Consider the following 10,421-nt stretch of genomic DNA (forward strand, 5'->3'; position numbering starts at 1 on the left):
AACATATAACTTCCCAGCCTGATTGAAGTCAAGTTTCCTTTTGAAGGCTTTGTTCCGGGCCACCTCCAGCATACTCTCTGTCCCTTGCATACTGTAACGTACTGTCTCCTCGGACACTGTGACAATACAAATAACATCTTCTGCATTGGGCCTAAAATAGCTGGAGACATTGCGGTTCCTTCTTATGCCCTGCTGGCAAGGACAGGCCAAGTCCTCTGTATCCTCACTGCGTCAGGCCAGGCATGAGTCATCCATCGCATGTTGACTTCCCAGCCCAGGCCTGGACTAGAGAGAGCCTGCCTGCACCTCCAGGTAGGTCTGAACAATCTTTTCTGGAAGCATCAGGGCTAAATCACAGAAGCTGGCAGCTTCCCTGGGCTCTCTTCCACTATAGCTTAATCATGAGGTGGCTGGACTCCAAGCCACAGCTGCCGCTTGAGCACCGAGGCTTGATGTCTCCCTCCCATTCCCTGCGCGGCCCTGATCCCTGGACCACCTTCTTTTAGAAGGTGGGTCACTGTGTATGGCAGCAGAGGTCAGGTGTGCCTGTCGTGGGGCTTCTCCCACTTGGAAGACTCAAATCATTGTCTCTCAGGTTTTCTTCTCAGTGGGGAAAAAACTGAGCAGAAGATGCGGGCTAATGAAGGCTTGCCTCCCTTTGCTTTCCTGACTAGCCCAGCAAGCACTTTTGGCCCAGACTGGTGCGCTGTCTGTCTACGTCTACGTGCTGTGCGCTTCATCATGCTCTGTCATCATGCTCTCTCTCATGTACGTTCGTCTGTATGTATGCATTCCCCCAAAACATACCCTTAACAAATGGACAGACTACTTGTACCACAAACACAAGGTTGGCTGGTTTGTTTGTTGTTCTTCTTTCTTTTTCTTCCTTCCTTCCTTCTTTTGTTTGTTTGTTTGTTTTTGTTTTTCAAGAAATGGTTTCCTCTATTCCTATCTTAATTTTTTGAGACAGGGCGTCTCACCAAATCCTGAGCTCGTTGACTAGGTTTAAATCAGACAGTCAGTGAGACGCGGGGACCCTCCTACCTCTGCTTCCCAGCTCGAGGACTGCAGGCATGCGCCACTGTGCCCAACTTAAAAGATAGTTTATGAGCTCAACCTACAGAATAAGGACTAGGAAGACAGCACTAACTGTCTGCGCACTGGAGAGACTCAAAGCCCAGCAACTTCTCAGTCTGGGAGGTTAGATGCCTTGACAGCCCTGCTCCCTGAAGAGTAGCTGGCATAGAGTCTTCATGGAAAGGCTGAAGAAGCTGGTATCTGGCACCAGCTGAGGAGAGCAGCGGCAGCAGCGGCAGCGGCAGCAGCAGCAGCAGGGATAAACACAAGCGCACTCTGGAAGCTGTAATGGCAAGCGACGCCCACTGCGTTTTCCTCAGAACTCTATAGCAGAGCCGCCCACTGGAAGGTGCCACCTGTGTTGAGAGTTGGTCTCCCCTTCAGTCATCCCTCCCTGGAGGTACCCTTTAGACACGCCCAGAGATGTATATTCTTGTCATTCTAAATTCCTTTGACAATCAAGACCAACCCTCATGCCTACGTTAGCTCCCTGCTGCTATGACAAAATATTTGAGAAAAGTCAATGTAAAAAAAGGAAAGGCTTATTGGAGTTCTGACCTCAATGACCGCATTTCCTTCCCACTAGGTCCCACTTTCGGGTTTTTTTTTTGGGGGGGGAGTGGGGGGGTTCAAGACAGGGTTTCTTTGTATCACCCTAGCTATCTTGGAACTCACTTTGTAGACCAGACTGGCCTCAAATCCACCTGCCTCTGCCTCCCAAGGGCTGGGATTAAAGGCGTGTGCCTCCATGGCCTGGCTTAGGTCTCACTTTCGTTTTTGTTTGTTTGGGGTTTTGTTTTGTTTTGTTTTGTTTTGTTTTGTTTTGTTTTTTTGAGACAGGGTTTCTCTGTATAGCCCTGGCTGTCCTGGAACTCACTCTGTAGACCAGGCTGGCCTCGAACTCAGAAATCCACCTGCCTCTGCCTCCCGAGTGCTGGGATTAAAGGCGTGCGCCACCACACCCAGCTTGGGTCCCACTTTCTACAGGTTACACCACCTCCTAATATGTCTCAGGCTGATGAGCAAGCTTTTCAAATCTGGATCTGTACATTTAAGATCAAAACTGTAACAATGAGTGAACTATGCAAATGGGCCAACATCTAAGAGAACCAAGATACATTGTTCTGCTTAATAGTAATCAAAACTCATCCCTGAGACCCAGAGCAGAAAACATCCAGCTATCTGTGGAGCTGTGATCTGTCACAGTAGATGATAGGGTGTTGGGGAGATTTCTGAACACTGTACCCCAATAGTATGGAGCAACAGGTAGCACAGTTGAGTCTTGACTCTGAGGTGCCTCAATGCCACCAAGAGAGAACCCACAGGTTTCTTTGACTGCCACCTGTATCTCCTGATGGACATCTGGATGCTGCTGGTGTCTCCTAACCAGAGACTCTTGGCCTCATCCTTACTTAGATACTTGGATGTGAAGCATCACCTGACTTCTTGCAACCAACATCATCCAAGGTAGGTATGCTCTACCCTGATTATACCAGGATAGCTAAATAGTCATAGCCATCTTTTGAAGTTCAGCTCTTCCATCCAAAGCATTGGGGGGTGTGGAGGAGGGGACTTACCAGAGTAATTAGCCAGTGTATAACCATGCCCAGCAGGTATCAGTGCCTTTGTAAAGAAAGAAAACAGAGAACTTTGCCTAAGTCTTAACTGCCTAGAATCAGAGAGGAGGAGCCCAAGATAGGAGGAGGCCATTGGAAGGGAAACTAGCGGCCTGATAGACTGCACATGCATCAATCCCATGTAGGTACTTAGATCCTAACACTCAGATGCAGGAGAATCTCCGAGTTCAAAGCCAGCTCAATCTACATAGCCAGTTCCAGGCCACTCAGCTGTTTTGAAACAGCTTATTGTTGGCTCAAAACAACAACAGGGGGTTGGAGAGATGGCTCAAAGGTTAAGAGCACTGGCTGTTCTTCCTAAAAGACCTGGGTTTGATTCCCAGCTCCCACATAGCAGCTCAGAACTGTCAGTAACTCCAGTCCCAGCGGGATCAGACACCCTCGCACAGTTATACATACATGCAAAGTGGGCAATGCACATTAATTAAATAAAAACTAATAACAACAACAATAACAACTCAGAGCCACCATTTTTCTCACCAGTGTCTAGACCTTGTCTTGGTACCCTAATCAGGCCCATCACAGTAAGAGACTGTCACTCACTGGTAAAAATTTTCAATTCATAACATCAGCACAGAGGATTCGGTCTATGAATAATACTGAACTTCTGAGACCAGACAGCTCAGGCGTGGACCTGTAGGTCAGTGAAGAGGCCCTTCCAGACACACTTGGGCCAAAACATGCTGTGCGACTCCTGAAGCCCAGACTCTGTCTTAGTTAAGGTCTCCATTGCTGTGAAGAGACATCATGACTACAGCCACTCTTGTAAATGCAAACATTTAACTGGGGCTGCCTTACAGTTTTGGAGGTTCAGTTCATTATCGTCATGGCAGGAAGCGTGGCGGCACACAGGCAGACATGGTGCTGGAGGAGCTGAGAGCTTACACCTTGATCTGAAGGCAGCAGAAGTCTGTCCCACACTGGGTGGAGCTTGAGCATGAGCCCTCAAAGCCTGTCTCCCACAGTGACATACTTCCTCCAAGAAGGCCACACCTCCTAATAGTGCTAATTTTTAGCCAAACATTCAAGCATATTAATCTATGGTGGCCAAACCTATTCAAACCACCACAGGCTCATTTCCAGATACCTGTTTATCGAGGTAGAGTTCTAAGTCATCAACTCTCTGGTGGCCTTGGTTAGCATCCCAGCCCTAAGGTCATAGTCCATGGCTTAGTGTGGGTTAATCTGCCTCTTTTATCTGTTTTCTTAAAATAATAAGTGACTTGGGTTCCTGGGAGCTTCCACCACTGTCAGATACTGCTCCTCTTCAGCCAGAATTCACTCTGCTCAACCCTTGCCTGCAATGCCCTAGTTATTAACTTTTGAGAAAATATTTTCAATATCACCCCTGGCAACATGACACACAATCAACATGACCTGTTCCCCTACCCATCCCTGCCCAGTTTTCCTGCTCTGTCACTCTTTTATGGTCCAGAAAATATTTCCCACACTGAGTTCAGAGTCCCAGTCGCCCTGACCAGCCCTGTGCTAGGCCCAAGGACACCACACAGGCTACCCAAGGATGCTAGGGATTTTCAAGGCTTCCTGGGACCTAGCTCCAAATATGCTTATATGCCCACGAGGAGACAGATGACAGCACACTTGCAGATGGCATCTCCTTTCGCTCACTGCTTTGAAAATTCTTGACTGCACACATTCTGTCCCCTGGGACCTTCTTTGCCAGCTCCCACTGCCCTTCCAAGAAAAACAAGGCAGTGGAGTTAGGCTAAAGTCTTACATGTCTTTTTATTTTTATTCATTTGGTTCTCTGAGGCTTCCATACCTCTAGTTTCTAAGCCTCCTCAAGGCTCACCCTAGTTCTTCATGCTAGTCATTAGGACCCTCGAGTGACTTCCACTCCTATCTAGCTCTGCTTCTGCATGGCCTTCTGCCCAATGCCTGTCCAAGCTAGACTTCTGAAGCCCAGATATGACTTCCTCCTTCTAACAGAAGAATAGTTGTGGGTTTTAACGCCATTTCAGGTCAGAGGAATCTCAGACCCCCAGCAGAATATAGAGAAGTTCTTTTCTCCCTTTTATGTGTGTGATGTGTGTACATACATACAGGTTCATTCGTGTGATGTACATTCACATATGTGCACAATTGTGTTAAGGCCAGACATCCACATTGGACATCCTCCTCCAACTGTTTTGTTTTGGTTAGTCAGGGTGTGGAGGCTTGAAAGAAAATTGTGCCACACCTCTCACAATTAGGAGGTGTGGCCTTGTTGAAGTGGGTGTGGCTTTGTTGAAAGAAAATTGTGCCACACCTCTCACAATTAGGAGGTGTGGCCTTGTTGAAGTGGGTGTGGCTTTGTTGGAGAAGGTGGAGGAAGGTTGGTGGAGGGAAGTTTGAGATTCAGAAGCTCAGGCCGGGCCCAATGTCACACTATTTCTTCCTGCTGCCTGCTGATCCAGATGTAGCACTCTCAGCTACTTCTTCAGCACCATGTCTGCCTGGATGCAGCCATGCTCCCTGCCGTAAATGAAAATAGACTGAACCTCTGAACAGTAAGGCAGCCCCAATTAAACATTTACCTTTATAAGAGTTGCTGTGATCATGATGTCTCTTCACAGCAATAGAATACTGACTGAGACACGGGGTCTCATATAGGTACAACTAGTCTCAAACTTGCTGTATTCAAGGATAATCTTGAACTGCTGATCCTCCTGCCTCTGCCTCCTAAGTGCTGGGATTATAGGCATCCACCATAAAGTTTTGTGTAGTACTAGGCATCAAACCCAGTGTTTCCTACGTGCTAAGCGAGCTCCCTAACAGTTTGGCTAGACTGGCTGGCCCGCCAGCCTCTGGGATCCTCCTGTCTCTGCCTCTCCAGCGCTGTGATGGCAGGTGTGCATCAACATGCTCCCGTTTTTCTCATGTGGATCCCGAGGATCCAACGCCAGCCACTCAGACTTGTACAGCCAGCACTTTGCCTGTCGAGCCATCTCCACAGCACCAGCACCTTCCTTCTCTGGTCTGTTTGACCCTGGGATTGTGAAGGGACTATGGTCCATAGAGTCAACCACAGGATGACTAAAAAGAACTCTAGGGAACAGATGGTTCACTCCAGCAAGACTGTCAGGCTGATGCATCGGCTACTGTTTAAAGCCGTCCTCAGCCTGGTGGTGGTGACACACATCTTTAATTCCAACACTCAGGGGTCAGAGGCAGGGGGATCTCTGAGTCTGAGGCCAGCCTGGTGTACAAAGTGAGTTCCAGGACTGTAAGGACTGCACAGAGAAACCTTGTGTTTAAAAAAATAACAGTCCTCAATGGCACTGTGATGGCCAAAATCAGGTGATAATTCAGGAGGTAGTTTTATTCAGGCTAGGATGATCAGACACCATTCTTTTTTCTTTCCTTTTTTTTTTTTTTTTTTTTTTTTTTGGTTTTTCAAGGCAGGGTTTCTCTGTATAGCCCTGCTGGCTGTCCTGGAACTCAGTTTGTAGACCAGGCTGGCCTCGAACTCAGAAATCTGCCTACCTCTGCCTCTCGAGTGCTGAGATTAAAGGCATGCGCCACCACGCGCGACTCAGACACCATTCTTTATTGAGGAATATGTCAAAGAGAAGCTGGGGTTTGTAGAAGCAAGTCTTAGAAAGGCACCACCCCTTCAGGCTACAGGAGTCACAAGGAAGGATGGAAATGGGGTTTCTGAGGAGAACCTTGAGATCTGTATGACCCTTTGTAGTCAGCTCATCATTTCTGTAATATTCAGGACCCAAGGCATTCCATCACCATGACTGCTGAAGCTGTGTAAGACTCCTAGAAAGCACTACACTGAAATGCTCAACTTCTGTTCAAGGTGAGTGCCTTCCATCAGTGAACATCTTCAGTGAACATAAGCCTCCTGCGTGACTTCATGGCCTGAGTTGAGTCTGTGTATTTGATTTCAGTTCTGAGGACTGAACTTGCAATCTTGAAACATGCCATCCTCCTGCCCCAGCTTCCCAAGTGCTGACATTACAGTTATGCACTAGCACACCCAGTTCTCTCTCTTGTTGCCGTGTCTCCTTTAAAGACCAGTTGAACTGTCTGTTGAGAAGTGAGTTGTTTTAAGGTCTTTGAGATGAATGCCTATCCGGGAGAGATGTCTCTTTCTATAATCCCAGAAATTGGGACACTGGGGCAGGAGGGACATTATGAGTTTGACACTACCCTGGGCTAGACACAGTCTCAAAAAAAAAAAAAAAACCCACATAATAAAATAAATAAAAGATAAATGCCTGAGATAGAGAAGTAATAATACAAAGGGTTGATTACAAGCTGGTATGATGGCTCTGAGGAGAAAAGTAGTTGCTATGCAAGCCTGGCTGCCTGAGTTCGATTCCTGGGACCTACAGTAGAAAGAGAACTGACACCCAAAAGTTGTCCTCTAACCTTCCCACCTGTACCATGGTGCATGCACACACACACAATTATACTAAAAAATAAAATTTTAGAAGAGGTACTTTACAATAAAAATCCTTTAGTTGGACCCTGAAAATTAGTTTCGTGGAGTTCAATATCAGCAGAAATAAAAATATCCCAGTAGCATTCCTTGTGTTCCCTAAAGCTGAGAGATGATGTTCTTGATGGTGTCCCTGGTCCAGCTTCTTCTATATGAGGACTTAAATGACCTGAGGCTTTGTCTAGACTCCTTAGTGGAACAAACAGTGACTTGTCCAGGGACAATTCTTACTTGACATTCATGGTCTGCTGAGGTGTTAACCCTAGACTAAAGTTTCAATTGGCACAACCTCCATGGTTCTGGGACATACATAGGTCAGCTGCAAGGCAACCTAAACTCTTGCTAGGGATCTAGGTTTTAATTCCTGAAGATGCCAGTCTAGGCTGGTTGTGGGGAAAGTAAATATTAAGTTAGTGAAGTATAAAAGAAAACTGGAGAGATGGACAATTTGTGCAAAAAAAAAAAAAAGATATAGTCCTTTCTTTTCTTTTCTTTTCTTTTCTTTTCTTTTCTTTCCTTTCCTTTCCTTTCCTTTTCTTTTTAATGTGCTTATTTTATTTATATGAGTACACTGTAGCTGTCTTCAGGCACACAAGAAGAAGGCATCAGATCCCATTACAGATGGTTGTGAGAGCCACTATGTATTGCTGGGAATTGAACTCAGGACCTCTGGAAGAGCAGTCAGTACTCTTTTTTTTTTTTTTTTTTTTTTTTTGGATTTTTGAGACAGGGTTTCTCTGTATAGCCCTGGCTGTCCTGGAACTCACTTTGTAGACCAGGCTGGCCTCAAACTCAGAAATCCATCTGCCTCTGCCTCCCAAGTGCTGGGATTAAAGGTGTGCGCCACCACCGCCCGAGTCCAAAGCTCTTTATGTAGTTGAGGATGAAGCCAAACTCCTAATCCGTCCTTCTGCTTCCCACATGCTCAGATTATAATTCATAATTAATATGCCCAGTTACTGAAAGGCTCTTGAGGCCTGAAAGCCAACCAATGAGTTGACATCAGACTCATTTCCAGAACCTATACATTTGAACACATTTGCCAGGAATACACCTTCCTAAGTCTCCTATAATGCTAGGGGCTCTATAAGCTCTATGTACCAAGTTCAATTTCCCAGGGCAACATTAAGCATTGGGACTATAAAGCCAGCCTCAGTTGCTTAAAAATGTTTGGTCATTTCTGACTCAATGAGTGTCATTCTCAAATATTATGATCCAGTCTCAGTCTCAAGGGCAGAACCATTGTCGCAAGCCTGTCCTGTCCACAAGGATGGCAGATTGTATCAAAACCACACAAATTACTATATTGCTACAAAATTAAGACTATTCAATGAGAGTAATCAAATTTTGGAGGTCAGGAAATATCATTTTGATATTCATAAATGGTTCACTTAACCAGAGCATGGTGTGCCAAATTGTTATGTTAGAGGTTGTTTAAGAGAAGGGAGAAACCAGTTCCTTACAAAGCCAGGAAATAAACCAATTTAAATATCACCAATATGTCAACCAAAGCCAATCATTAAGACTCACTCTAATTTCTGTGGCCTTGACAAAACACCCTCTCCAGAAACAACGCAGGGCAGAAGACTTTATTTCAGTGTACAGTTATGGGTGACGATCTATGATTACAGGTAAACCAAGACAAGAACTCCAGTGGCTAGTCACATCACATCTCTGATGGCTGTTCTTGGTGCTAACCTGACTACATCTGCAATTAACTAAAATCCAAAAATTGAGTGCAAACCCATGAGGAATTTTTGCTTAGTTTGAACATGCCTTTAATCCGGATTGAGTGGGGGTGGGGCGAGGAGAGAAGACACACCTTCTGAGCCACACCCTCTGCTAGCAGCCTATGTTTTGTTCTTTGCTTGTTCACACCTTGTTAGCAAGTCCATTCTTCACTGGCATTGCAGTCTACTTCTTCAGGATTCCAGTGTCTACTGAAGACCAGCTGAGGCATCCAGCCTTGTGGACTGAGAAACTTCTGGATTCTTGGTTTTTCTGCTCATAGCCAGCCATTGTTAGATTAGCTGGACCACAGCAAAACCCTATATATATTTACACACACACACACACACACACATTCTCTTTAAGTTCTGTTACTCTAGAACTCTGGCTAATACAACAATCATAGTCAATAGCAGAGAACAATGAATGCAGGCATGCTTCTTACTTGCCTGCTTGCTAACTTTGTCCACTATTGCACATTTCAGGATTCCATCTAAGGAATGGTGCTACCTTCAGTGGGCTGGGTTAATTAACAATCGAGACAACCCTCCTACAGACACGCCCACAGGCCAATCTATTCGGACAATTTTTCACTTGAGGTTTTCCTTTCAGGGACTCTAGACTATGGCAAGCTGACACCTAAAACTAACTACACTTACCTCATCAGCTCATTTAGTTTAAGGTAAAGATCTTTTTAAAAATTGGTTTGGGGGCGGGGGAAGGGTATGGGGGGCTTTTGGGATAGCATTGGAAATGTAATTGAGGAAAATATGTAATAAAAAATAAATAAATTAAAAAAAATTGGTTCCCGTCGGGCGTGGTGGTGCATGCCTTTAATCCCAGCACTTGGGAGGCAGAGGCAGGCGGATTTCTGAGTTCGAGGCCAGCCTGATCTACAAAGTGAGTTCCAGGACAGCCAGGGCTATACAGAGAAACACTGTCTCAAAAAAACAAAACAAACAAACAAAAAAAATTGGTTCTCTCTGTATAGCTCTGGTTGTCCCAGAACTCACCATGAAGATCAGGCTGGCCCCAAACTCACAGAGCTCTGCCTGTTTCTGCCTCCCAAGTCTGGGATTAAATGTGTTAGGTAAAGAATTTTTGCTCCACTGGATCTGGGAGTCACTTGTCACGATTACACACTGACTCGACCTTGCACACAGGAGCCAGCACACAAAGGTAGAAGCAGAGTTCATCAGCACATGGCTCTGAGATAACTTTTCTTTATGGAAGATGAAACACTATGGTCTGTAGTTGATTTCAGAACTGTTCAGGGAAGCTACAGAGTAAAATTGAAAACTATCTGTAGATGACAAAATAAAATGGCTGTGTTTAACCTGTTATTGATAATTTTAAAATGAGAAATATCCTCTGGGAGTTTATAACCAAACCTTGTTCCACTGATGAAGAAATGTGGCTATGTACTGTGGCATGAAAATCAAAAGACTAAAGTCTTTCTTAAAGTTTTAAGGCTGGTTCAATGGCTCAGCAGGTAAAGGCAGCTGCCACTAAGCCAACTACCTGAG

The 10,421-nt window shown here is 45.4% G+C and overlaps 1 long non-coding RNA gene across 1 annotated transcript; it reads left to right on the forward strand.

The window, feature by feature from the left end:
* The first annotated feature begins 263 nt into the window (after window positions 1-263).
* On the forward strand, window positions 264-9,687 carry 9930111H07Rik (RIKEN cDNA 9930111H07 gene). The gene is made up of 4 exons (NR_108086.1): window positions 264-312; window positions 2,494-2,544; window positions 6,436-6,522; window positions 9,054-9,687. It is a non-coding gene; the product is annotated as an RIKEN cDNA 9930111H07 gene (long non-coding RNA).
* Window positions 9,688-10,421: the final 734 nt, after the last annotated feature.

Source organism: Mus musculus, chromosome 1, assembly GCF_000001635.26.
Source record: "Mus musculus strain C57BL/6J chromosome 1, GRCm38.p6 C57BL/6J".
Lineage (NCBI taxonomy): Eukaryota > Metazoa > Chordata > Mammalia > Rodentia > Muridae > Mus > Mus musculus.